The sequence below is a fragment of the Suricata suricatta genome, chromosome 17 (genome assembly GCF_006229205.1).
Source record: "Suricata suricatta isolate VVHF042 chromosome 17, meerkat_22Aug2017_6uvM2_HiC, whole genome shotgun sequence".
Classification (NCBI taxonomy): Eukaryota; Metazoa; Chordata; class Mammalia; order Carnivora; family Herpestidae; genus Suricata; species Suricata suricatta.
The window spans coordinates 48,092,456-48,119,561 of NC_043716.1; the positions used below are offsets into that span (position 1 = coordinate 48,092,456).

The window sequence follows — 27,106 nt, forward strand, 5'->3', positions numbered from 1 at the left end:
TCTTTTCTCTTCTAACCCTGGGCTTGCTATCTGATGTCCATTGTGAGTGGAAAGGTGGATAGGGTCTTGCGGTTTGTGGTACATCATCTGGAAATTTTGGATGAAACCTGGTGCTCTGCTGGTCTTGGTTGATTTCTGGACCTTAAGGATGATTTCTGAATTAATAAGATTCTGTTGTCAGAAGTGGATCCTTGCTGGGGCGCCTGGGTGGCTCAGTCAGTTAAGTGGCTGATTCGGCTCAGGTCATGATCTCATGGTTCATGGGTTTGAGTCCCGCATCAATCTGGAGCTTGCTTCAGATTCTGTGGCTCTCTCTCTCTGCCTCTCCCCCACTCATGCTCTGTTTCTCTTTGTTTCAATAATAAATAAAAAAATTTAAAAATTAAAAAAAAAAAGAAAGAAATGGATTCATACTGATCTTGGCAGGAGAGGAATCCATTGCAAAGATTTAGGGTGGTTTCTAAAAGCTGCCAGAGGTTCAGAGAATTGGAATTGGAAGCAACAGAGCTGGAAGAAAGCCCCAAAATGCACCGAAGAAGGGGGCTGGTGTAGACACTGCTGCTCTCACCAGGGGGGACAGATACCCATCTATTGCCACTGCTCCCAGACACGGGGTGTGGTCTTCATCAGGACTGCCCCAACAAACCTTCCTCAAGCTGGATAGAGCAGCCGTGACCATCATCAAGCGCTGGAACGGGTCGTGTGTGGTCCCTGCCTGATTACATCCCCAGGGACTGATCCCAGGTCTGCAGTGATTGCTCTGGGCTTATGCTCTAGCACAGAGGATGCTGGGAAAATGAGTAACCTGCATTTCTAGCTTCTATAATGGGTGGCTGGCTTTGCCTCGTGAGGACTCCAAACATAGGAACGGGGCTCAGATGCCCAATGCATGACAGATGCCACCAGGATCTCTGAGCTGCCCGTTGAATGCATGCCCCCAACTTTCTTTAGCTGGAGCTTTATGGGAAACTCAAACAGCATTTGCATCAGGAAAGGATTTTACCAGCTCCCTGAGGCAGAAGAAGGTAACTCGACTCGGGGGGAAGTTAACAGCAGAGAGAAAAGTCTCCAGTCTTAGATTACTTACTGACCTCAAAAGCAAAAAGGGCTGGCTCAGCCCTAGTGAGGTCTGCCAATGATCTAATTCTAGTTCACTTAACAAAAGTGACATTCTGAACGTGAATGGTAGTGCTTTGATTTGTGTACAATTTTCAGAAATCATCGATCAAATCATATAACAAACTTTGTTATATCCTTTCTGAACACTTGATGTAGTAGATCAAGGACTTTTCTTCTTTCCCAGGGAAAATTGCTGCATGTTTAAATGAAGTAGGTTGTTTTGGGGGCTGTGTTACCACCCCAGTGGGAAAGGCTGGAACTTGGACTTTCCATTCCCCTTTAGTATTCTCTGCATCCTACAGGCATTTCCTTATAAGAATTCCTCTTTCTCTGGGTAACAAGTCTGTAAGTGCCCAGGTTCCATAAAGAGTATGAAAAGAACTCTTGATTTTATGTCTTAATGATCAGGTGGGTAGGACACACACAGTAGCTTTGTGTCTCCTGGGTGATGATCTGGATGAGGGACACATTACACACGTCTGTGCTCTGGCTTGAACACTTGAAAATGCAAACCTCAGGAAGGTCTCTCTTCCCTGTTTTACGATTCTTACGCTATCAACGTCAGTTTCAAACGTTTCCATTTGAGCTTTGGTTCACATGTGTTCAATCCATCATACTACATGTATCACATTGCATAAGAAAATCTGATGGGTGCCTACACACCTAAGGAGTTAAGAGTTTCAGCAAGAAAAAGATGTTTATTTTTTCCCCTGCAACAAAGGTATTTTGGTATGTAGCATGTTGTCTTCACAGCTGCTGCCTCCTTTAGTGTTAGCTAAGTGTTCCTTGCTTTACTCTCTTCTGGTGATTAGTGGAAACCGGGGTAGGGGAGGGTGGATCCATCACTTTGTCTACGAATATCAAGTTTATATAATCGAGCTGGAAATTGACAGTTGATTGTTCGGCAGCAAAGCTCCCGCATTCTCCTAGGGAATGAAAACACAGTACAGGGATGTGGCTTGGATTTGTATTAGTCAACAAGTGTTTTCAGTGACTCATGGGGAGCCTCAACTCTACTAAGTGCTTGGAGATTGAATTGCTGGATGAACGATCGTGTTACATGGGCTAAATTAGCAGTAGCCGGGTTGACTGAGCCAACTGACTCTCTGTACCTCAGTTTCTCCACCAGCATTTGAAGGTGTTTACCAGGTGCCAGACCCCATCCTGCGTGTTAACTTATCACTCCTTCACTGCTAACCTTTTAGGCGGGTGTTTTTCTCTTTTGTAGGTGAGGAAACTAAAGCTCTGGGGATGTTGAGGGATTTTCTCTGAGGTCCTGGACCTAGTGAATGGCAGGGATGCAGGCTTAGCTCCCCTCCAGAGCCACTCAGCTCGCTGGTTTTTTCTTCACTTGATCTTAACCAAAAGGCCGAGAAGCGATCGCTGGTTTTTTCTTATCCACTGCCTTTCTGGCAGCATTTCAGTACTACCCACATTAGTGCCTCTTCTTCCCTCTTACGGGGGCTCTGTTTTTAGCTTATTGGGGGAATGGGTGCTTGAAAACACTCTTGAAAACACACTTCACTGACTTGGGCAATTCTGTGAAGTCGTCATTGAACTTGATACCTTTAGCAGATTCAATACCTTTAGGAGATTTCTTTAAGCACATGTTATACTGTTATATGGTCATCTTTGTGTCTTACATGTGGAGGGGTCAGAAGCTAGGGTAGGCTTGGGAGATGGGATTTCAAAATGGCCCAGAAGGAAGTTTAGTAAACAGGTAGGGATCGGAGGAGGGAGGGCATGAAGGAAGGTGGGATTGAGTGGCATTCAGGGGGGTGAGCCTTAGCCGAGCAGGGGCATCAGTTAATAAGGGCATAGCAGGAGAGACCAGGAGGCCAGGGGTGCATATCCCTAGCACAGGCCCAGGCCAGAGAGAAGTGCGAGAGGCTGGGCCAAGTCCGGGGAAAGGCAGACTAGCCAGACTGTTGAGGTCAATTGGCAGACAGGGCGCCTTCAACCTGAAATTGGGAGACTGTCTGGATCACAACAGAAGGAGGTCTCTTAGAGTAGGGATGAAGAGGCAACTCTTCGGCCTAGGACTGAAACAGGGAGGCATCATTAAATGCCTGTTCGGGGGTGCCTGGCTGGCTCAGTCGATTGAACGTTCGATTTCGGCTCAAGTCATGATCTCATGGTTCATGGGTTCAAGCCCCACATTGGGCTCTGTGCTGACAGCTCAGAGCCTGGAGCCTGCTTCTGATTCTGTGAGTCCCTCCCTCTCGCTGCCCCTCTCCTGCTCATGATCTGTCTCTCAAAAATAAATAACTGTTAAAAAAATTTTTTAAATGCCTGTTCGTCATCAAGCCACAACAAACTCACCTAAATATTGTTGCTCCACACCTTTGATTTGTCCTGCTGTTTCTGATGTCTCTTTTAAGTTTACTTATTTATTTTTTGTGAAGGGTGGTGAAGGGACAGAGAGAGAGGAAGAGAGAAAATCCCAAGTGGGCTCCCCAGTATCAGCACAGAGCCCGATGTGGGGCTCTATCCTGCGAACCGTGGGACCATAACCTGAGCCAAAGCCAAGAGTCAGATAGTTAACTGACTGAGCCACCCAGGCGGCCTTGCTGTTTCTGATTTCTGTCGGAGGGCTCCTTAGCCCACAGGATTGTCTAGCAAAGACCCGCCTATCTAGCTCCATTGGGAAATGTTCTCAAAGCATTTTTTTTTTAGTTCTCTGAGCACTGAGACCTAACTTCACCCCGTTTTCCATGAGACTTTGTCTCAAAGGCACTGTCTTTTATTTTTTCCATTTAAATGTAGTCTGAGGGGCGCCTGGGTCCGACTCAGGCTCAGGTCACAGTTTGTGAGATTGAGCCCCATATCGGGGCTCACTGCTGTTAGTGCAGAGCCTGCTTCAGAGCCTCTGTTTCCTTCTCTGCCTCTTCCCTGCTCATGTTCTTTCTCAAAAATGAATAAACCCTTATTAAAATCAATGTAGTCTGATAAGCATGACCGTGTGCGGGTCTGCGGTGCATAGAGACCACGAGAAGTTGCTGAGATGCAGGGCCTTTCTGTTCCCAGCCATGGTGGGTGACTTCTGGGTGTCCCCATTGCTGCCCTGGGGCCTCGCAGCCACCAGCGTCACTGTCCTGGCCACGCTCCCAACAGCAGCCATCGCTGGTCAAGGCTCTGGTCATTCACCATTGTATTTTTCTTCTGCTTTTCCCTTCAGCCACATCTTTGCTCTTGGCCCCTGTGGTTTACTACTTTCGCTGTCCCCAGGTAACGAGAAAACTCCTTCCTTCTGGGCAGTGAACAGACTGCCGGATGTCCTCTGGGTGCTTTGTCTCCTCTTGGTTCTTTTCAGCCTTGCTCAGAGGGTTTGTTTTCATTGCTGGCCACGGAGGCGCTTCCTGTCCTTCCTCGCCTCTCATTGCTTCTGTCATTGGGGTTTGTGGCTTTTCCACATGAGGAGGCTGCTCAAAGGAAGTGTCCCTTGGCAACCGAGGCGTTGGTAGGTCTGGCAGGGCTGGCCGCGGGTCTCTGTTGCAGGTGATGGGCAGGCGCCCCGTGCCAAGGTGGCGGGCAGGGGCCAGAACTCACAGTGTGCAGGCTTTGATGGGGACATTCATCGCCAATCCTTTCATGACAGTGGTGAAAATCTGCAAAGGAGTCTGCTTTTCTCCTTCTCTTCATGTGATCAAGAACACGGGGTTAAGAGCCTGTTGCCTGAGTTCAAATCCTGGCTCTTCCCCTTCTTAGCTGCCTAGCGTAGACAGACGACTTAACATCTTTGTTTCTTAATCTGTAAAATGGGGATAATACTTGTACCAAGGACATAGGGATGATATGAGGATTCTATGTTACACAGTATGTATCATATATAATCTAACAATATTAAACTTCACAATATATAAATGTTATATATTATGATCTATAACATATATAACAATACTATATATAATAATGTTATATTACATATGTACTACAGTATTACATTTGTATATATTGTATTATTATATATATTATGTGTTATACATTATTGTAATATATAGCATACTCACTTGAACTTGTTATATATAACGAACTACCTTTATATAATAACATATACTCTAAGACATTTAAATAACTGCATATGTATAATATACACTACATAAACTATGCATATATAGTGAATATATGTAAAGCCTTTAAAGCAGAGCTGGCAAATATAGCAAGCAGGTGATATGTAAGAGCTTGCATTATTATTTTTTGTTTTTGTGGAGTTTTTTTTTTTTTGAGGAGGGAGTACAAAAACAAAAATGTTTTTGACTTAAAAGTAAAGCTGATTATTGTTCCTCGGCCCCTTGGAGTGGCTGATTATTGTTTCTATCCTGATTTTAAGGACGCAGCATCTCTCAAGCATGAGTGTGTCAAGCTTGACTTAAATCTCAAGCCCAGTGAGCACCTCTTGTGACTCCGAGTCTGAGGCAGTTGGGGGGAATAGACTATTTTGTCCTTGGGATGTCTTTCTTCTACGATCTTTATTTGATGATAAAGTTGAGCTAGGAAGTGAGGACAGTTTCTAGTTTATTCGAAAACACATTTTGTGAGCATCTTGTATGCCAGAAAAATATAAATAAGTAAGATCCTACCCTCAGAAGAGTTACAGTCTAGACAGTATAGTTGTGTACACACACACACACACACACACACACACACACATATCATAGGAATACTATGATAGAGGGTATTTTTGGTCCTAGTGGACACAAAAGCAAGAAAGTTCTATTTAACCTTTGAGTGAAATAGGATGGGGAAGGGTGAACTTTGAAAATGTTTATGGAAGAGATTTTTTTGAGCCAAATCCAGAGCATTGAGTAGGTCTGCATGAGTCATATAGAAAGGAAGCAGATCTAGAGAGAGAGATCTCCATGAGTAAGGGCACAGAACCTCAAAGCATCCTGGTGGTCTGAGAATTGTTGAAATGAAGTCTGAGTCAAGGAGGACAATGAGAATTCACAGTAGAGAATGGTCAGGGGTTATCGGTGGTCTGCTGGAGCTGGCTTGTGTCTGGTTCATGAGAGTCATTTACTATATAGCCCGTCAGTTTGCAAGCTTGTTAAATGGTGGTACCTTGCAGTGGACACTGGTGGAGATATTTACATCACAGAAATCAGCATATACCCTGTGTCAGGGCTTCCCCTGCAGAGAGCTGCGTGGCTGTGCTCTACTGATTGAGATGTCCCTTTGGGCCACTCGGAGAGTGATTCTTTAGGGTCCCTCAGTGTAGGTGATGGGGGTCGAGTGCAGGATGGCTGGCAGGGTGGCATCATGCTCAGGACTGGAATTTTGAAAGATCACTCTGTGTCTTTCGTCCTGCCCTCAGGAAGCAGACTCAGAGAGAGAGCTTTGCATGCAAGAGGTTTACTGGGGAGGGTTCTTGCCACTCGCGTTTGAAGGCAAGCAAAAGAAACGGGACTGGGAGGAAGGAGCAGCTGAATAAAGAAGCCGCTATAAGGTCCATCCCACAGGGATGCTTTGGAGCTGGAATGGCCCATCGGAGTGGGCCAGAGGCATGGGGGTGGTGGTGGTGAGGATAGAGGCTGTCCCTGTGGAGGGGTACGTAACCTTGGCGCAGTGCTCTGTGCATCTTAGAGCACTCCGTGGAGAACGTTCAGCAGGTAGGGAAGGGCATGCCTCATGTCTGAAGGTGATTCGGTGGCAGTTTGGAGGATAGAGGTATGAACTCTGGGGAAGGTGGGCGGCAAGAAGACTAATTGGGAGAGTATTATAGCAGTCCAGGTTAAAGATGATGAAGGCATAAACTAAGGAGGTAATAACAGAGATGAAATGAAGCGTAGGAAGGTGGAGTCTCTGGGGCCAGGTTCTCTCCTGTTGTGGTTCTCAACTAAGACCCGGGGCTGCCCCCTGGAGTACCCCGACAGTGTCGGGAAACATTTTTGGTTGTCATAAAGGGGAGGTATTATGTGTCTGTGTGTATGCTACTGGCATCTAGTGGGTAGAGGTCAGAGATGCTCCAAACATCCCACAATGCACAGGGCAGCCTCCAGAACAAGGAACTACCAGCTCCCACATGTTAGTAGTGTCGAGTTTGATCTGATATTAAGAAGAAAGGAATGATATTTGGAGTAAGGGAAAAGAAATGAGAGAAGTCTTGTTTCTCTGCCCCTTCCCTGGGTGTCTGGGTATTGAGCCCACGATTCAGTACCTGATTGTTCAAGTGGAGATAGTATTTTACTGACAGTACCTTACAGAGAACTTTGATCTTACAAGCAAATGCATAACATCTAGTCACTAAAGCCCTGCTTGTCTCCTATGGGAATTTTATTTATTTATTTATTATTTCTTTTAAATTATTTTTTATGTTTTATTTATTTTTGAGAGCAATAGAGACAGGGCACGAGCGGGAGAGGGGCAGAGAGAGAGGGGGAGACACAGAATCTGAAGCAGGCTCCAGGCTTGGAACTGTCAGCAGAGAGCCTGATGCAGGGCTTGAACTCACGGACCACAAGATCATGACCTGAGCCAAAGTCAGATGCTTAACCCATTGAGCCATCCAGGCGCCCCTCCTTTGGAAATTTTAATTCTAGGTAGCAATAGATTCTCATGTCTTTCCCATCCATCTTCCTTCCAAATTATGCAAGTAAACTAGATCTTCATTCTGTATTGAAAAATACAGAGGTGCAAGCAAGCAAATAATAAGGGGCTTCTTAGAGTCAGCTACCATAGTAAAAGGTTTGCAAAGAGATGCCAGAACTATGGCGACACTGTGAACATGCATTGCTTAGGTTTTAGCTGACTCGTAAAGCCAAGGAAGAACATACAATTGAATTAGGAAAATGCCGGAAGTTGATTAGGGAGGTTGGAACTTGGTCGTGGAGAAGCCCTATATAAAATATGTTTGTTTTCTTCTTTTGTTTAAAATTTTTTTTCTTTGCTTCTTAACATGAGCACATTCAGTTACAGCAGATTGGTGAGAGCTTTGTTCTTGTTTGTTTGTTTGTTCATTTATTTATTTATTTATTTTTGGTTTTTGCTTTGTTTTTGTTTGTTTGTTTGTTTATTTATTTATTTTTGTTTTTTGGCTGAAGGCTGGTTAGTGCACAGAACGACCATCCACCTGGTGTTCTGAGACATCCTGGTCAGAGCTGAAGGCTCCAAGCCGGCGGGATGGTGTGGTGCCGTTGGGTGGGCGGAGCCGCCAAAGCCGTGGTGTAGGCAGGCGCGGAAGTGCAGAGCTCTGGCACGGGCATCAGTGGGAGAAGCAGAGATACATTTCTGCCTGGTACTAGACCAGAGCAGTGGTTGAAAAATTTTTCTGTAAAGGGGCAGATACTGGGTATTATGGACCAGACGGTCTTTTGCATCTCTCTGTAGGGTGAAAACAGGCAGATAATACGGAATCAGTGAGTGTGCTGTATCCACTAAAACATTATTTACTGAAACAGGTGGCAAGCCAAACTTGGCCGGCCAATGGGCAGTAGTTTGCAGACTCTAGGCTGCTGTCTTGAGGAGCTGGTAAACTTAAAAAACAAAGTTGTGAAATACTGTTTAAGGAAGGTCTGGATATAAAGGCATGGGTACAACTAAGATTTATGACTAAGAGGCCAAGTATTTCTATTTTATTTCCTTTAAAACTTTTTAAAATGTTTATTTGTTTTTGAAAGAGACAGAACATGGTCAGGGGAGGGGCAGAGAGAGAGAGGGAGACACAGAATCTGAAGCAGGCTCCAGGCTCTGAGTGGCCAGCATGGAGCCTGATGTGGGGCTCGAACCCATGACCCATGAGATCATGACCTGAGCCAAAGTCAGATGCTCAACGGATTGAGCCACCCAGGTGCCCCGAATTTCTTTCCTTAATTTTGGTCTCTTACTCTTGGCTATCCCTCCTTTCTTTAAATAATAATTTTTATATTTAATAATTTATTGTAAAAACATAATTTATGGGGTCCCTGGTGGCTCAGTCCATTGAGCATCTGACTTTGGCTCAGGTCATGATCTCATGGTTCCTGAGTTCAGGCCCCGTTTGTCCTCACTGCTGTCAGTATGGAGACTGCTTAAAGATCCTCCCCCACCCCTCCCCTGCATGCATACATGTACACTTGCCTTTTTTCTCTCTCTCTCAAAAATATAAAATTAAAAAACCCCATAATTTATAATCATCAATTATATAATAATTTGATTTATAACAATTGATTTTCTGGGATTTTTTTTGGAGGTGTTAAACAATGGGTGGAACCCATTCTACTTTCCTCTCTTAGCTCTTTGTAAATGCAATTTAGTTATTTTCTTCTCTTGGGTATAGCTCTTTAATTACATTTTCTTCTATTTATCATTGACCTTCGGTCAGTGGTTCTCAGCTTTGACTGTATATTAGAATCACCTGGGGAATTTTTAGACATCCCAGGCTGCATGTGGAACAATTCATCAGAACTGCAGGGGAAGGTCCAGGCATTATTATATTTTAACGTTCCCTGGGGACTCTGACGTGCAGCCAAGGTTAAGAACCACTGCTTTGGCTTTAAGGGAAAAAAAAATCGTCCTCCACATTTGTTTTAGATGCAGAAGGCCATTTAACCTGTGTAGGGGATAACCATTCATGGCCTGTAGGTTTTAACAATGAAAATTGGATTCTGCAGATTTTAAGGGCTGTATTCAGGCAAACCTACTAGTGACACAGTAGAAACTTTTTGTTATGGCTTGATACTGGCAATAAAAACATTTCAGGAAGCTGTTGTGACTTGGCTGGTGTCTATATTTCTAGCCAGAAGCACTTTCTCCATCAACGTGTGGTGACAGCATTTGAACATGGTGAAAGTTTCCAAGTTCCAGTGATTAAGTCATTATCCATCCGCCAAAGCCAGTCTTACCAGAGGAAATGATCAGGACATATGTTCTGACTGTGTCCAGAGGGAATACCTTTCTCACATCATCATGAGCACATACATATTTGATGGTATTTCTAAAAAAAGACCCTCGTTGATTAAAGGAAAGGTGATTTTTGTTTAACGCAGGGAGACATAGGGTGATTCAAAAGGTAAATTCGAGGAACTTTTATAAACATTTGTCAAAATTAATTTGAAAATACAGATACGGGGATAATCCTGTTTTGTGGCCAGTGACATTTTTAAGGGATCCAACAGCATTTTTTTTACAACAGTCATGTTTTTGTTTTCATTTTACATTTTACAAATGGAAGATTCTAACCTTGTGACCCTGTAGTTGCTCAAGCATTTAATATTCAAGTCTGGATCTCAAAGATTTAATGCTTTCTTTCCTAAGTGAGAGTTAGAGAATCATGGTATTTTTCTGGGAGGGAGGTGGGGTGGGGGGCAGAATAGCCTACCATGTTCCAAGGAGTTTTCCAGCTGGGAGCAAAGTGTCAGGTGACTACTGCAGCTTCTCAGTTTCCATTGTACTAGCGATGCAAGAGTTGGCCTCATTTATTGAGGGGTGATAGAAAGAGAATAGAACTCTGTCTGCTGCAAGTCACTGAATACTCAACATAAGTGGTAGTAACCATTGGGGTTTACTACCCCGTCTCTGAAGATATTGGATGGAAATACACCATCAGGTTTGGGTGGTTTGGTCACTTAACTTTGCTTTCTGGCTTTGCAAGGTATCCCCTTGATTCCTGAATCCTTTGACTTTTTCTTTCTGGTCACAGGATGGCCACGGTAGCCCTAAATATCGTGATGTAACATGACAACATCAAAAGGCAGGAAGAGAAGAGGGCATTTCTCCCCTGGGTCTTGTTATTATTTTAATCAGGAAGGGAAAGCTTTCCAGGAGCTCCCAGTAGACTTCCTCTCTGATTTCAGACCTGAAGCCAGAAGCTGTTGTTGTTCACCCTCAAATCCAGACTGGCAAAAGGGGGCACCGTGCTGAGCATAGACTAGGGGTCAGTGAACTTTTTCTGTAAAGAATCTGACTGTGAATATTTGGGGCTTTGTGGGCCACATGGGGTCTCTGTTCCATATTCTTTTGAAAATCCACCTCATGAGGATGGTGAAAGGATCTACCATTCCTGCTCACATTGATAATCATTGTTTTGAACTCAACTCTGATTTTGTTAGCAAATTGAGTGGCCAACCAACTGCGTTTGCCTCAATATCTGATTTGTAAAATTGTCATAATGATTATTAAGTAAGATGGAGCTAAATAAAGCAACTAGTGTGGTTCTGGGCACATCACAGGCCCTCAACAAACAGGGCTAGTTATTTTCATATTCCTGTATCATCGCTGGGGAATTCTACCATCTCAACTCTTGTCTGTATGCTGGGAATCTTGATTAATTTGTAAGAAGACATTATTTTGTGATTTTTAATTGGTTCAATTTTCCTCTAGTGTGAGGAAGTATGGCCTCTAAATTCTATATCTTGCCAATTTATGTACATCTCAAAGTAATTTGTCAATGGGCAATTTGATGAAGAAAAATTGGGATGTGACTTCTCAGGACTTTAGTAGAATTTGAATTTGAATGAGGTTATTCTCACTGTGGCAGTCAGGTTATACTAGGTAACAAATAATCCCCAAATCTCAATGGCTTAACATAAGAAAAACGTGATTCTTTGTTCGTACTACATGTCTCCAGGGAATTGATGGGGGACCTTACTCCACTTGGTGGGGCAAGGACCCAGCCTAACAGAGGCTCCACCATTGAGCAGTTGAACTGTCTGGAACACACGACCTTCTAGTTTCCAAGGCAAGGGAAAGAGGAGACTCATGAGCTTCCTGCAGTCTCATCCTGAAAGAGACATATTTCACTGATCACATGGGTCAACCCAACCAGAAGGAAGGCTGGGAAATACAGGGGAAGCAAATATTGGCTAGGTTTTATTATTCCTTCCATAATCCCCCTGCTTTATTCATATTCTTCCAAGAGAAGAGAATCAATGGGATTGAGCCATGATAACAGTCGTTGCTGGTGTTATACCTTCTATCTCATTTTAAACTCTTATTTATCCCACTTGGAGCCCCCCCCCACTTTTATAAAAATTTTTAAATTACGTATTTATCTTTTCCCACACCTTTTCCTTTCCTTATACAGTTTAGAGCCTTGTCAATAGTTTCTAAAAGTTAGTGTGAATAAATCACAAAATGATAGACATGCAAAGGTATCCTTGAATCACCGCAGTATAAAAATTCAATAGGATTTATCGTTAATGTCAAAGGACTTTCTTTCACCCTTTGAATCTGCCTCTCACCCATCTCAACTGAGGATGGTGTTGCTCCTCAGAGTACATCAGGCAAAGTCTAGGGATGGTTTTTTTTTTTTTTTTGGTTGTCACAGTGGGGTGAGGTTGCTAGGAGGATCTAGCGGATAAAAGTCAGGTATGCTACTGAGTGCTATCCAAAGCACAGGACAACCCTTTGCTGTAGAAGATTACTAGGCCCCCATGTCAATAGTGCCAAGATGGAAACTGTTGCCCCTTTCTCTTATTAATTACCTCTTTGAGTCCTCACATTCTTGGGTAGCCTTCTCACATTGTCTTCGCATGTCTCTGAACTATTTCAATTTTTTGTGGAATATATCCAGGTAAAAAGTGTGGGTATCCTCCAGAGGTGTGAGTAGCTAGTTGATTGTTTAATGGATTTTGTGATGATTAGGTAGATTTTCTCTGGGTTCAGGTAGAATCTGTGAAATGTAGTTTTTACATGTTTTTCTTTTGTCCTTTGCAAGCTTTATACATCCATGGAGTTCTGGAAGATTTCACATTGACTATCCAGGTTGCCATTGTCAAAGTATAATTTTAAAATTTTCTTTTAAAGTTAATTTATTTATGTTGAAAGAGAGAGATAGAGAGTGAGCATGTGTGCACATGTGAGTGGGGGAGGAGCAGAGAGAGAGAGAGAGACAGAGAGAGAGACAGAGAGAGAGTCCCCAGAAAGCTCCATGCTATCAGTGCAGAGTCTTATGTGGGGCTCAATCCCACAGACTATGAGATCATGACCTCACCTGAAATCAAGACTATGTAACTGACTGACCCACCTAGTGCCTCAGTTTTTAAGTTGTTAAAAATTAACTATGTTTTATACAAATATGTAGTAAACATTAATATTTTTATGATTTGTTAATCAGGATAGCAAAGCTGGTTCAGGGGAGAAATCAAGAGGCCGAGGATTTATGGGGTGCTGGGAGCTCAGTCGGCATCTGACTTTGGCTCAGGTCGTGATCTCATGGTTCGTGGGTTTGAGTCCCACATCGGGCTCTGTGCTGACAGCTCAGAGCCTGGAGCCTGCTCTGGATTCTGTTTCCCTCTCTCTCTGCTCCTCCCCAGTTGTGCTCTGTCTCTGTCTCTCAAAAATAAATAAAAGTTAAAAAAAAAAAAGAGGCTGAGGATTTCTAGACACTGGAGCAAGAACATTGGTTTGGGGTGCTAGTTTAGATAGAAAACTGGTTAATATACTTCAGGGCTATAGACAAATCATTGGAATAATTTTTGGTACTAGAACAGAGATCATGTGTATCTATATAACACGTACAAATGAAAATAGCAGGTCAAATAGTGAGTACTCTGGAAGCATGGTCCCCACATGTAAGCATGCATTAGAATCACCTAGAGGGGTTATTGAAACCATGGCTGGCCCCAGCCTCAGTTTCTTGTTCTGTGATAGTCTGTGGTGGGGAAATCCTGGCATGTCTAACCAACAAGGGCCTCACGTGATGCTGCTGATACTGGCGATTCCAATAACACACTTTTGAGAGCCATTGCTCTAATGTGTCATTGAAAGACATGCTGATGACCTTCTGCCTTATTTTAAGTTTTAGTTGTTTTTTCCTTAACACCCATACAAGAAATTCCTTAATTGAAAAGAGTGAAAAAAAAGGAAGGTAGCTAGGATAACTTGTCCTGTACAGTGACAGGAACTTGCAGATCTCAGTGACTTAACACAGAGTGCTACTGTCATTTATTTTGTGTCATGTAAAGTTGAAGCTTCGATGACTATCCTTGACCATCCTTAAAAAGTCCCATCCAGGACACATAGATTTTGAGGGTGTCAATGGCAGGATTCTACTATGGACTTTTCACTAACTCCTAGACCAGAGTGGCACCTGTCATTTCTAGACACATCCTATTGGCCAGAAATAACTGTAAGGGAGGCTGGGAAATGTGGGAAAACTCACATATATTGAAGGAGCATGTTTCATAAATATAAGAGGATAGAAATGTGTACTTAACTTTCAAAGGACCCAAAGCATCTTAATCAACAGTAATGTTACTCTTAGTATATTTAGATGGGCATATTTCACACTTAACGATTTTAGATTTCTAGGGGCGCCTGGGTGGCTCAGTTGGTTAAGCCTCTGACTTTGGCTCATGTCATGATCTCACATTTGTGGGTTTGAGCTCCACGTTGGGCTCTGTGCTGACAGCTAGCTCAGAGCCTGGAGCCTGCTTCCAATTCTGTGTCTCCCTCTCTCTCTGCCCATCCCCCTCTCATGCTCTGTCTCTCTCTGTATCAAAAATAAATAAAACATTAAAAAATGATTTTAGATTTCTAGAAGAGCAGTTAAGAGGTAGTATCACCAAAAAAAATTGGTGAAGTTGAAGTAGGGAAGATTCTAGTGTTTGGAATTGCTGCTAATGATAAAAAATTCTATTTTGAGAAGAGTAGTAACTAATTGCATAGACAAACATTGGGAGAACCAAGTGAAATATACGTAAAAAGAGAGAATCTTTAGTTATCTTACTGTGATGGAGGACTCTTCAATTTTGGGATGCAGCAAGCTATAGGTTTGGAGTTTGCAGAATGGGGTTCCCACTCCTGCCCTGCCTCAATTTCCCTTTGGGGAGTGTTAAACCTTTATGCTCACCAAACATTTACTTTAGGACTACAATGTGGCATACTCCAGGTGAGATGAATTATGTGTTTCTTAAAGGTTTTCCCTTTTCACTAGCTGTTAGTTAGCCTCATGGGTCACTTAGCTTCCTGATTCTCAGTTTACATATCTGTAAAATGGGTCTCACAGGAATACTATGAAAGTTAAATGAATATTTATACAATGTACTTAAAAATTCCTAACCGTGGTTCCTTTGTTTTTCTTTGCCTTATACTTGTTCACATGGACTAGAAAAGCTACTATTTGAGATCTTGTCAGTTATAAGTTAACCAACCTACAGATTTACCCAGGAGTGAGTAGGTTCCTGGGATCCTGGACTTCTAGTTTTAAAATCCAGAATGTTCAGGGCAAACCAGAATGAATGATCACCCTCTTAAGTGGACCTTCTTGGAACCTGCCTATGGCTTGGCTTGGGGGAATGCCTATAAGTTAGATTTCTTGATGGGAAAAAATAGTACCACAGGTTTAAGATGTCTCTTCTGTTCTTTTTCAGGGAAGGAGCTTGGTTAGGGATGGCCTAGGATTTATCTTGAGTCTTATTTTAGAATAAGGCAACTTTATGTCTTAAACTTTAAAATCATTGATTCTAAAATTGGCTTGAATTCACCTCTCCATTGTAATAATCCAATCTTTAAACTCATTAGAGTTTGATCAGTGGAGAACTTACGCATCTATGGCTTTCCCAAGGCGGAGGTAGTAATTTGAGAGTGAGGAGCTGCTGTCAGTGTTTATAGAAATATGCTTGGTGGGACTGATAGTTTTCTCAACAAGATTTTGAAGTCCCGAGTGATATCTTCCCTGAACTATTTTTCCCCATGATTCCTTACCACTAAATCCTGCCATTTCTCTCTCTTTTTTTTTAATTTTTAAAATGTTGGGGCACCTCGGTGGCTCAGTCGGTTAAGCCTCCGACTTCGGCTTAGGTCAGATCTTGTGTTCGTGGGTTTGAGCCCCATGTCAGGCTCTGTGCTAACAGCTCAGAGCCTGGAGCCTGCTTCAGATTCTGTGTCTCCCTCTCTCTCTGATCCTCCCCTGCTCGCGCTCTGTCTCTGTCTCTCAAAAATAAATAAAACATTAAAAAATGTAAAAAAAATAAAATGTTTATTTACCTTTGAAGGAGAGAGAGAGAAATAGAGAGAGAATGAGTATAGCGGAGGAGAGGCAGAGAGAGAGACACACACACAACAGAATCTGAAATGGGCTCCAGGCTCCATGCTCTCAGCATTGAGCCTGACGTGGGGCTCAAACTCTTGAGCCTCGAGATCATGACCTGAGCTAGAGTTGGATGCTTAAATGACTGAGCCACCCAGGCGCCCCTAAATCCTGCCATTTCTATCATAAATGGCTCCCTGCCTGGCTTTCTCTCTTCATCTTAGCTCCCTGCTTTGTTTTGGGTCCTCTTGCCCCACGTGCCCCTGTGTATTTCATCACCAATCTCTTCAAACACGTCTCCTACGCTGCAGCTAAATATCTTCCTACAAAACATCCATCATCATTCTCCTGCCTTTTTTTTTTTTAAGGTTTATTTATTTTGATGGAGACAGAGACAGCACACGTTGGGGAGGGGCAAAGAGAGAATCCCAAGCTTGCCCCATGCTGCCAGTGCAGAGCCTAACACGGGTCTTGAACCCACGATGCCATGAGATCATGACCTGAGCCTAAACCAAGAATTGGATGCTGAACTGAACCCACCAGGTGCCCCCATTCTCCTGTTTTAGATGGCCACTTCAGCTCCCTTTTGGCTGCCATGATGAAAAGTAGCTTCTTAGCTTGGAAACCCTGGCAGGTCTGCTTTATGAGCCACACACCCAGAGCACTTTCACAGTCCACACTCTAGCCCACGCTGCCCCCCATCCTTCTTTTACAACATCCTCCTTTTTCTTTCTCCAACAGGACTTTATGCAGCTGTCCTGTTGGACCCAGTTCTAACACTCTCTCTTCCTTGTGAGAGAACGTGGTACTTCCCCGTAATGGTGGCTTCTTTTGTGGAAGGATACAGCCTGGGCATTTAGAGCATGAGGTTATGACTCTCCCCGATCTGCCTCTAATTACCTCCATGCACCAACGACAACCGTTTAAGGAAGGCCTCCCATTGCGAAACCCGATTGGAGTGCTTTCCCTGTCTCATCCAAGGCCCGCTGATACGTTTATCCCTTGCGTTGAGTGTCATTCATCTAAAAGTTCTCAATGTGTGGCTCACAACACATGTCCTACACGAATGCTTGAATGAATGAAGGAGCCCCATTCATGCTCCTTTTCATAGGTGACACTCTCCTTCACTGGGGTCTTGCTGCTTCCAGTTTGCTCTCTGAACCTGTGCACCAGCAGCCTGGCATCAGCAGGGAGCTTGCTAGAAATGGTAGGATCTTCAGGTTCACCCCAGACCTGCTGCATCAGAATCTGAATTCTACCACATCCCCAAGAGCTTGATAAGAACGTTAAAGTTTGAGAAGTACTGCCCTGGGCTGGTTTCCCATTATGGTCCCATCACTATCTGTAACACATTCACCCTTCAGTGCATGGGGTTCTCTGAAAAAGGTTAGAACTCCCTCCCTCCTTCAGTTCCCTAAATGCAAATTTATAGGACCTGTCCTGAACCTACTGAGTCAGAATCCCGGGTGGTAGAGCCACCGCCTTTGAAACAAATACTCCGGGATATTTATATCACCCTGACGTCTGAGAACCATATCCCAGGCAATTTCTTAACTGTTTGGTTGTCTCTGATTTCCCCCCACAATTTTGGACTTGGGAAGTCTATCCTCATGGTTAGTGTTAATTCTGTTGAGGGCCCATGGCCCTTTCCAGTTTCCCCATTGCTGTTAGGAGCACCATTCTCTCGCTGCGCCCAGATTGCCCCCAGCTTGCATCCCGTACCTTGCATCAAGAAATGCACAGTGTCTCCGAGCTGCCTTTCCTAGTACTTGCCCCACTCCTGCATACGTCACTCCTTTCAAGTTCAGGGTGTGTTGCCAGTGCCTCAGTTTCTCCATTGTCCCTTCACCTGCTCAACTCTTACTGCTGGCTGGCTTCTCTCTCCACCTGGGCACCAAAACTCTTCTTGCAAAAGTCACTGGGGACTTCTTTCTTTTCATATTCACTGACCTTTTTGAGTGCTTTGCAGGAAATCTCTTTGAGGCCGGCAACCTTGTGCAAAAGCACGGATTATGGTTTTAACCTGCTTTGCTGGTGTACAAGGTTGAGCAGGAAGGTCAACCTCTAAGCCAGGGGGAGGTTGGACCTTACTCTCTCTTTCCTGGCTGCTCCTCGGGGTAGGAAATGAATCAGTCACTGAAGGTTTCCATACTTAAAAACACGTTTTACAGATTCAAGTTTACTGCAAAAAAATTTTTTTAACATTAAGCTAGTGATTTTAATCCCTAAGTAGTTGAATTACCAAATTTCTTTAGGTAAATAATGGCTACTATTATTCTGATGTGTGCTTACCATCCTGTCATGGCTGTTGACTGCAATCTTCCCTTGTTTTATACCATAATCAGAGTAGTCACATAAACCATTACCTTCTGTTTAAGAACCCGTAAACCAGATCTATTAAACATTCAATAGAAGGGCAAGTGCTCAAAAAGAAAGAGTAAGAATGTACCATGTTGGATATCCTTCTAACAAAAAAAAAAACCCAGCAAAACATTTCTCCCTTCTTTTCTCTCTCCTTCCCTTTCACCCTCCCTCTTTCCTTTCCTTCTTTCCTTCCACCTTTTTTAAAAAACATATTCAACAAACACATTCCAGGCAATACTTTAGGCTCGGAGGATAGAACAATGAAACAAACATTGCCCCTTTCCTTTAAGATGCTAACAGTTTGCTTGGGCAGTCTTGTCATCCAATAAATAAGACAATTTGTTAAGCGTACGGGGGGAGGTAAGGGTGCAGTTGCTGTGAAGGGAGTGAAAAAGATGGGGTGAGCGGGGAACAGGCGAAGACTCATAGAAGGAGGGATCGTCCTGGAGCTGCATCCTGAAGGGCAAGCAGGTGCCCTCAGCCGGAGCTGTCACAGCACTGGGAGGGCAGACACAGGGGTATTTCAGGCACTGCAGCCCCATGAGAAGGACCCAGAGGTCACCAGGCATCCTGGTGGGGGAGCAGGGGAGGGACAAGTCTGGATTCTAGCATGGGCAGTGGGCATCTGTGACACTACAAGGACCACAGGTTGGAGAAGTGCAGTCCTGAGTGATAGAACAGCACTGCTGGATGAGTGCAAGGTCCAGCCAGGACGCGATAGCCTGGGGTTCTGCGTGGATAGTACGCCACAGGTGAGAGGCACAGGGAGAGAACATGGACCAAAGACAGAATCTCTGGTCAGGTCAGCCTTTGATGGGGAGGGTGGAAGAGGAGCTGCTTAGAGAAGGAAGGGGAAGACCTTTGATAGTTTTAAAATGCTTACGACGTTTCCCATCGAGTTGTAAAAAAACTTCTTTTTTTTCTTTTCTTTTCTTTAATTTTGATTTTTTTTTTTGTTTTTGAGAGAGAGAAACAGAGAGGGAAAGCCCAAGGGGGGAGGGTCAGAGAGAGAGAGAGGGAGACACAGAATCTGAAGCAGGTTCCAGGCTCTGAGCTGTCAGCACAGAGCACAACGTGGGGCTCAAACCCATGCACTGTGAGATCATGAGCCAAAGTTCGAGGCTTAACCGACTGAACCACTCAGGCTCCCTTTTTTTTGGTTTATTTATTTATTTTGTGAGAGAAAGAGAGAGAGAGAGAATGAGACAGAGAGAGAGAGAGAGAGAGCAAGTGAGGGAGGGACAGAGAGAGAGAGAGGTGGGGAGAGAGAGAGAGAGAGAGAGAGAGAGAGAGAGAGAGAGAATCCCAAGCCAGCTCCATGCTGTCAGTGCAGAGCCGGATACAGGGCTCGAACTCACAAAACATGAGATCATGACCTAGGTCAAAATCAAAAGTCAGATGCTTAACCGACTGAGCCCCCCAGGCACCCGGGAAAGTCCTTTTCATGGTGATGTCACTTGTGTACCCCTTTCCCTTCACCTACCCGTGTAACTCAGAACAAGTCTGCTCCCTTCCCAGCCCAATGGCTCTTGAAAGAATTGGGAGGGAGCTCTTGTGATTTCCTTCATCTTCTCCTCCGGGAGGTGACACCATCTCTTGTTGTTCCCACAGGTCCCCTAAGGGCCATGGTTTCTAAACCCCTTACCTGCACTGCCAGCCTGGCCGGCAGCACGTGGTCCCAAGGAAACAGAGAGAATGAGGGCCATGACTTCCTTGTCTTTCTTTCCTTCCTCCCTCCACACACCCGCTCTTTCTTCCAATTTTTACAGCACACTCTGCGTGAGCCGTTGGGTCAATGAACCCGCGGGGTGGAGGGGACAGTTCTGGGATCCCTGAATAGTGTCGCTTTGTCTGGAGGCATGTTTTTCTGGCTGTTGATGGCGCCTGACAGGGTCGTTTTTGTTCTGGGGAGAGCCAGTTTGGGACAACAGGCTGCCGAGGAGGCTGCGGGGCTCCCCTGGCCTCCCAGGGGCCAGAGGCAGCACCCCCCAAGTCTCCTCTGCCCGGCGGAGGTCATCCGAGGCCTCTGCAGCCTTGTCCCAACTCTAACCGAGATAGTGGGGGAGAGAAACTGCCGCCAATAGTTGCCGGGAAGGGGGCCCAGGCCAGCAAGATTCCACTTTCATTGGCGATCACACATGACAAAAGAAAGAAAGAAAGAAAACAAAGCAGCTGTGTACCTACCAGTTTTCATAACTTTTCCTCCACAATTGGCTGTCAACTTGCTTTTCTTTTGCAGAAAGCACCAGTTTCAGTCAGGATGTATGTCGAGAAATTCTGAAAGGAGGCAGTTTGGAAAGGAAGGTGAAATTTGTCAGGTTTTCAGTTCGTCTTTGGGATGAATCACACCCATTTTGGATTGTGACGTGCAAACATAATGCTGGAACTTCCCTGTCTTGGGCCTTTCACTGTCTGTCTGTCTGTCTGTCTGTCTGTCTCTCTCTCTCTTGCACACCTGGACACATCGCAGAGTCCCTTACAGGCAGGCTTGGAGCACAGCAAGGGGAGCACGGACAAGAGAGATGGAGAGAGATGGTGGCAGCCTCTGCCTCAGTGGGCAAGGTGCTTGTTAGCATCTCTTCCATCGGGGCTCCGCTGGTCAGCTGGCGATAGGGGTGGTGAATGCATTCCAGGGGTGAAGGGAGGCTTGGCCCATCTCTGTGGGTTCCAGAACATTCAGTCCTTCCATAAAATGACGGAACACAGTATGCTAGTGAGTGCTGCTGGATTCGTACTGAGCCATCTGCTTTTTGCCCCCAGGGGTCAGGACAAAGGTGGTCTCTTCGATGAATTCTAGACCAGCCTCTAAGACCCTTTAGGGTTGAGTCCCATGTCTGCTCCATGTTCTTTGTAGGGCCTTGGTTAAAGTTCTTATCCACTCTGAAGTACAGTTTTGTCTTCTTTATGTCTGTACGCCACAAATATTTTTGCCTTGCTTACATGTCCCTGCATGACTGAGTCCTGGCCGGATTTCTGGGCCTGTCAGGAAGGGGTATCCTTCATGCAGGCTGACTTTCCTCTTACATGGCCCCGGCGCCCTGCACTTCCCCACCTCTTGCTCTTGTGTTTCCTTCCTTCCGTCCCGTGGCCCTTAGACTCTTCTTTTCTTCACATTTGCCTTCAAGAAGTCCTGCTTATAAGAATTAGCTCAGGGAGCGCCTGTGTGGCTCAGTCAGGTGAGTGTTTCAACTCTTGATTTCAGCTCAGGTCACGATCTCACAGTTTTGTGGGTTTGGAGCCCTCGCCAGGCTTTACACTGGTAACACAGAGCCTGCTTGAGCCTCTTCTCACCCTGCCCCTCCCCTGCTCATATTCCTCTGTCTCAAAATAAATAAATAAACTGGGGCACATGAGTGGCTCAATTAGTTTAGTGTCTTACTTTGGCTCAGGTCATGATCTCACGGTTCATGGGTTCGAGCCCCATATTGGGCCCTGTGCTGAGAGCTTGGAGCCTGCTATGGATTCTATGTCTCCCTCTCTCTCTCTCCCTCCTCCTCCTTCTCCTCTCTCTCTCTCTCCCTCTCTTCAAAAATATGTAAACATTAAAAAAATTTTAAAAATAAACTTAAAAAAAAGAATTAGCTCAGATGATATCTCATGGATCGAGTTTCCCCAAAGCCATATATATATTCAGGAATGTGTCGAGAACAACATTCAGATATAAGCTGTCTGAGACTCCCATTAGAGAAGTAGGGGTGGGGGTAGAGATAAAGCAAGACTGGCCAAGAATTGCTAATTGTTTAAGAAGGGTGATGGGTGCATTGAAGTTCATTATATTGTTCCCTTTTGGGCACATTTAACATTTCTTATAATTAAAGGCAAAAGAAGTTTTCTTAATTCCACATCCCAGAGGTGATCTCTCCCACATGTGTTCAAAGCTTCCTTGTGGTAGCTTCTTCTGACATCTGCTTCCTGTTATGGTGGTTGATGGGCTTGTGTAGCTCAGTAGTTAGAGACCATGCATCCTGATTTGCTCAGGGCAGTCTTGGAATATTCCCTTGTCCTGCATTCCATCTGGATTAGCATTTACCCCAGATTTTTATTTTTATTTGTTTAAACAAAGTGTCATTATCTAATAGTTGCATTAACCCAAACCAGGATGGGGTTTACAGCCTACCACTGTTTCGCTCCGGCTTCTGCTATGATCTCTGTCAGTGTGGGATGTGTCGAGGCAGCAAGCGGAATTTTATGTTAGTGCCTGGGTATATCCAAAGGATGACCAGCAGGGACTTCTCTCTCTTTTCCTTGCTTGTTGTGGAGAGTGTGTGGGGTGCCTGCTTCCTGATAAATCCAGGTGGTCGGAGTTGCTACCTCCTTCCAGTCTTTGGTAGGGGGGAGAAGTCCTGGGTACCGTGGGGGCCCGAGCTGTGCTGTGTGAGACAAGGCGTTAGAGGTTTTCTGGCTCAGAAACTGACCCAGAGGATGTGAACACGCGCCAAGAAAAAGAATTCTGCTTATGTCATTTTCTCTTCTTTTCTTTTCTCTTCTTAAGATTCTTTTTGGTTGTTCATATATTTCTGAGAGAGAGAAAAAGAGAGAGAGGGTGTGTGCAAGCTGAAGAGAGCAGAGAGAGAGGGAGACACAGAATCTGAAGCAGGTTCCAGGCTCTGAGCTGTCAGCACAGAGCCCGATGCAGGGCTTGAACCCACAGACTGCGAGATCCTGACCTGAGCGGAAGTCAGAACTTAACCGACTGAGCCACCCAGGCGCCCCTGTTTTTATAACGCGCACTTTGCTTTTAATGCAAATGTGTGTGTGGGTGGGTGGGTGCTTAGAAACAATTTCATTTTGAAAATAGCTTTCAGTAGATTTGGATTGTATAGGTTCACCACTATAATGAAACCAATCTGTAGATCAATCAATAAATATTTAACATATCGTATAATTTTTATCATTTTTCTTATCACCTTTCACTCACAAAAGTGTCCCTGTTTAAATAACAAGGTAGATACTCACCTTACTTACTATAAGTCAAGAAAGGAGCGCCTGGGTGGCTCAGTCAGTTGAGCATCCAGCTTTGGCTCAGATCATGATCTCGCGGTTCGCGAGTTTGAGCCCCTCGTTGGGCTCTGTGCTGTTGGCTAGTTCAGAGCCTGGAGCCTGCTTCCGATTCTGTGTGTCCCTCTCTCTCTCTTTGCCCCTCCCCTGCTCGTGCTGTCTGTCTCTCTCAAAAATAAAAATAAAACATTAAAAAAATTTTGTAAGTCAAGAAAATGGACTCTGAAGTTAGACTTTTGGCTCCAATCCCCAACTCTGGGGCACGTGAACTATTTCCCCTTAGGTCTGTGTCCTCATCTGTAAAGTGGAGATGATAATGGTTGATTATAGAATTTTCATGAAGATAAATCAGTTATTACATGTATAATATTTAATATGATGTTTTCTCTATTTGAAACACTTATGATTTATTCTGCTTTTATTTGGCTCCTTTTTCTCTACTAGATTATATGCTCATTTAGGAGACAAAATGGTTTCTTTATTTTTGTGGACCTCCATAGAGCGTGATTCATAAAAGCTCCTTGATAATATTTGTTGATTGACTGAATAAAGGAATGAATGGTAGGCAGTTATTTTAAATGATGGCAGCCAGCTGGAGCAGTTCGAATTGCAGTCTGTGTGCACAAAATTGAGCAATGTCCAGGCAGGAATTCCAGATTCATCTAGTCCTTGTTGGAATTCCAGCTGGACCAATTGAACTGATCCCTTGAAACACAAAGTCTTAAATAAAATGAAGTTAGTACATTCTAGAAGTCTGTAAATGAGCCTGCCCACTTACTTCCTGAACTGGTCATCTTTCTGGACCCCATTCTATTCTGGTTGGTGCATTCCTTGAAGCTGACTATTACTCAGCCAGTTATAAGGCAAAGAATATGGGGTTAAATGAAGAAGAGTTACCATGTATGATGGACAGATACAGAAAGAGATTAGAAAATGTTGAAATCTGTGGTTTAATACTTCTCAGGGAGAAATCCTGAGTTGGTGTTGTGTGTAATGCTTAGAAATATCCAACTGGTCTGCTCTGCAGGCGTCACAGCCACTGGTGCTTTTGGGCTGATGTGTATTAGGAAATGGGCCATCAGTAGCCAGGAAAGTTTAAGATGATCAAGGCGGGGGGAAGAGGTGGGAGGAAAGGGGGTTGTATGGAGCTCTGAAATGCCATTGTGGTGAATTTCCTTTCATTGTGTATTAGTTGGTTCTTCTAGAGGAAGGCTCTGGACCAAGTCCCTTTCCATTTTCACTGCTGCTGGGTTGACTATTAAACAGTGGTTTTCGACTTGGACTTTTTGATGAGACAACTAGGAACACCTTGAAAATACTATACTATAAAAATGTTCCTATGTACATGTCTGTATACAGTAATAATTCTCAAATCTTGGTTGGCTATCCAATCCTTTCCTGGAAGTTTAGATTTACATAGACCCTTGTTTGCTGACTTTCTGTACTGGGATGGTCCCTCAACCTCGCTGTACTCCAACCCAAGCCCATCCCTTCCTGTCTTCTCAAATGTGCTTCTCTTGTGTTCTGGTTCTCACTTGGTCCTTGCCATTTCTCCCAGGAAGATCTTCATGTAATCAGGTTTCCTCCTCTTCATCTTTACTGTCACTGATCAAGCCCAGGCTCCTCTCTCCTCTCACTTGGATCTCTGCAGTAACCTCTCAACCTCCACTCTTGCTTTACATCTTGATCCCCTCTCCATCTGCCTCCAGGATGACCAAAGAAGTTAAGTAGTTCAGTAACCATTTACAGGCCAATCATTTCTTTTCAGGGCTTAGGCTAAAGCAGTGCATTAATCTGTTTCTGCTCTCACCGGGTTTGTTTTCTAGTACTGAAGACCAACAAAGCCATGGACACAGAAAGACAGCTAACCTGTTTATAAACTGTATTATATCACAAAGGAAAGCAGCAAGGATTTGAGATGAAGGATAACCAGGTGTACGCACTTTGTGTGATATAGACAAGCGAGGTTCTCCTTGATGATGACATTTAAGCTGAGATAAAAAGGGTGGAAGGAACTGGAACGGAAATAACTCTACAGGGGAAATAAATGTTCTAGGCAGAAAAGACAGTTTGTGCAAAAGCACTGGGATGTGCAAGAGCTTGGTGGGTTCAAAGAACAGAAAACTAGAAGACTGATTAATGCACAGAGTCATCAACGGAGAGTGATTTGAGGTAAGAGCAGAGAATGGGTGGGCCTCACATCACTCAGGGCCTTGAAGGCTATAGTAGGAGTGCATTTTACCTCACGTTCAATGGGGACCTCTTGGGGAATTCTAAGCACAGTTGCAGTTTTATCCAATTTATATTTCACCTCTACTCTTGCTTTTTGGGCCATATGTCTAAGGAGCATGAATGAAAAAGTGTGAAGACAACATAGGAGCTTGTTACAGAAAGTTCAGGTGAGACATGGTGATGGTATAGACCATGGTGTTAATAAGAGAGATAGAGAAATGTGGACAGATTAGGAATAACTTCTGGAAGTAAAATCAATAGGATAACCTATTGGATTAGACATGGAGACAAAAGAATAGGAGGAGATGAAAGTCGGCTGGTTTGAATAACTGGATGGAGGGGTCATCTATTGAGATGAAGAGGATTTTGACCCTTCTGTCTCCCTCTCCTACCTTTTAGGACTTCTGCGATTCAATTGGACCCACCTAAATAATTCAGGTAATTGTCTGGGTGCCTTTAGCCTTAAGCACACCCTGCAGAGTTCCTTTGCTGTGTGAGGTCACATATTCACAAGTTCTGGAGATTAGGGCGTGGACGTCTTTGGAGGGTGGCATTGTTCTGCCTACTATGGAGGTTGAGTAACATGAGAAAAGTGACCACAGAGGTGGTTGATGACCTTGACAGCACTTTCTCAGGGGTGTGATGGCCAAAGAGAGCCGTATCATGGAGGGTTGAGCTATGGAAGGAGGAGTCAGGAAGTAGAAACAAGGCACATGTAGACAACTCTTCAGAGAACTGGAATTATGGCTGGAGAGGATTGTGGAATGGAGTGAAGCATTTTTAGGGCAGATACAAGAGTATAGCTGTTTTCTGATAGGAGCACACCAGGCAAGAGTGGCATGGTGGGGATCCCAGGGAGCATCATCAGGGAGGGATTACCTGAAGTACTGGTATCCTTCTTCAGGTGGATCCACAGCCTAGTGGAGAATCTGGCCTTTGGTGGGAGGGACATGCCTACCCTTGTATAGAGAAAGTAGAAGAGGAAACTTTGTGACACCATGACAAGAGACAAGTGAAGTCCCATCTCTTACCTTCCATTTCTTCAGTGACATGTGAAGCAGGTTATCATCTGAAACAGGACTGTGACCACACCAGTTGGTTGCTTCAGACCCTTTGGTGGCTCTCCCTGCCTATCTCTGATTTCATTGCCTGGCCCTCTGCATAGGATTTTACACTGTAGCCTCATCAACTCCTTAGAACCCTCTGGACACACCATACCTCTCTGCTTTTCACCTCATGTTTGCTTACTTCCTTTACGGGAATTCCTTGCGTCTTCTCACTTTACCTTATCCCCTGCTACTCCCACCTCCAATGCCCTGGGAACCAGCCTTGAGAGACCCCTTCACCCAGGTTGGTTAGCTGTTCAGTTTCTCTCAGCTCTCCCTGGTGACACTACTATACTCCTAATGGAATATGTGATATATCTGTAACCTCTACTAAAATAGG

At 44.3% G+C, this 27,106-nt stretch overlaps 1 protein-coding gene and 1 long non-coding RNA gene across 2 annotated transcripts in view; one reads left to right on the forward strand and one right to left on the reverse strand.

The window, feature by feature from the left end:
- MAP2K6 (mitogen-activated protein kinase kinase 6) overlaps positions 1–27,106 on the forward strand; it is a 111,014-nt gene that overhangs the window by 21,511 nt on the left and 62,397 nt on the right. The window lies entirely within an intron of this gene.
- LOC115282656 lies at positions 1,866–26,081 on the reverse strand. The gene is made up of 3 exons (XR_003904715.1): positions 26,053–26,081; positions 20,615–20,707; positions 1,866–2,045 (listed from the first exon to the last, which is right to left on the reverse strand). It is a non-coding gene; the product is annotated as an uncharacterized LOC115282656 (long non-coding RNA).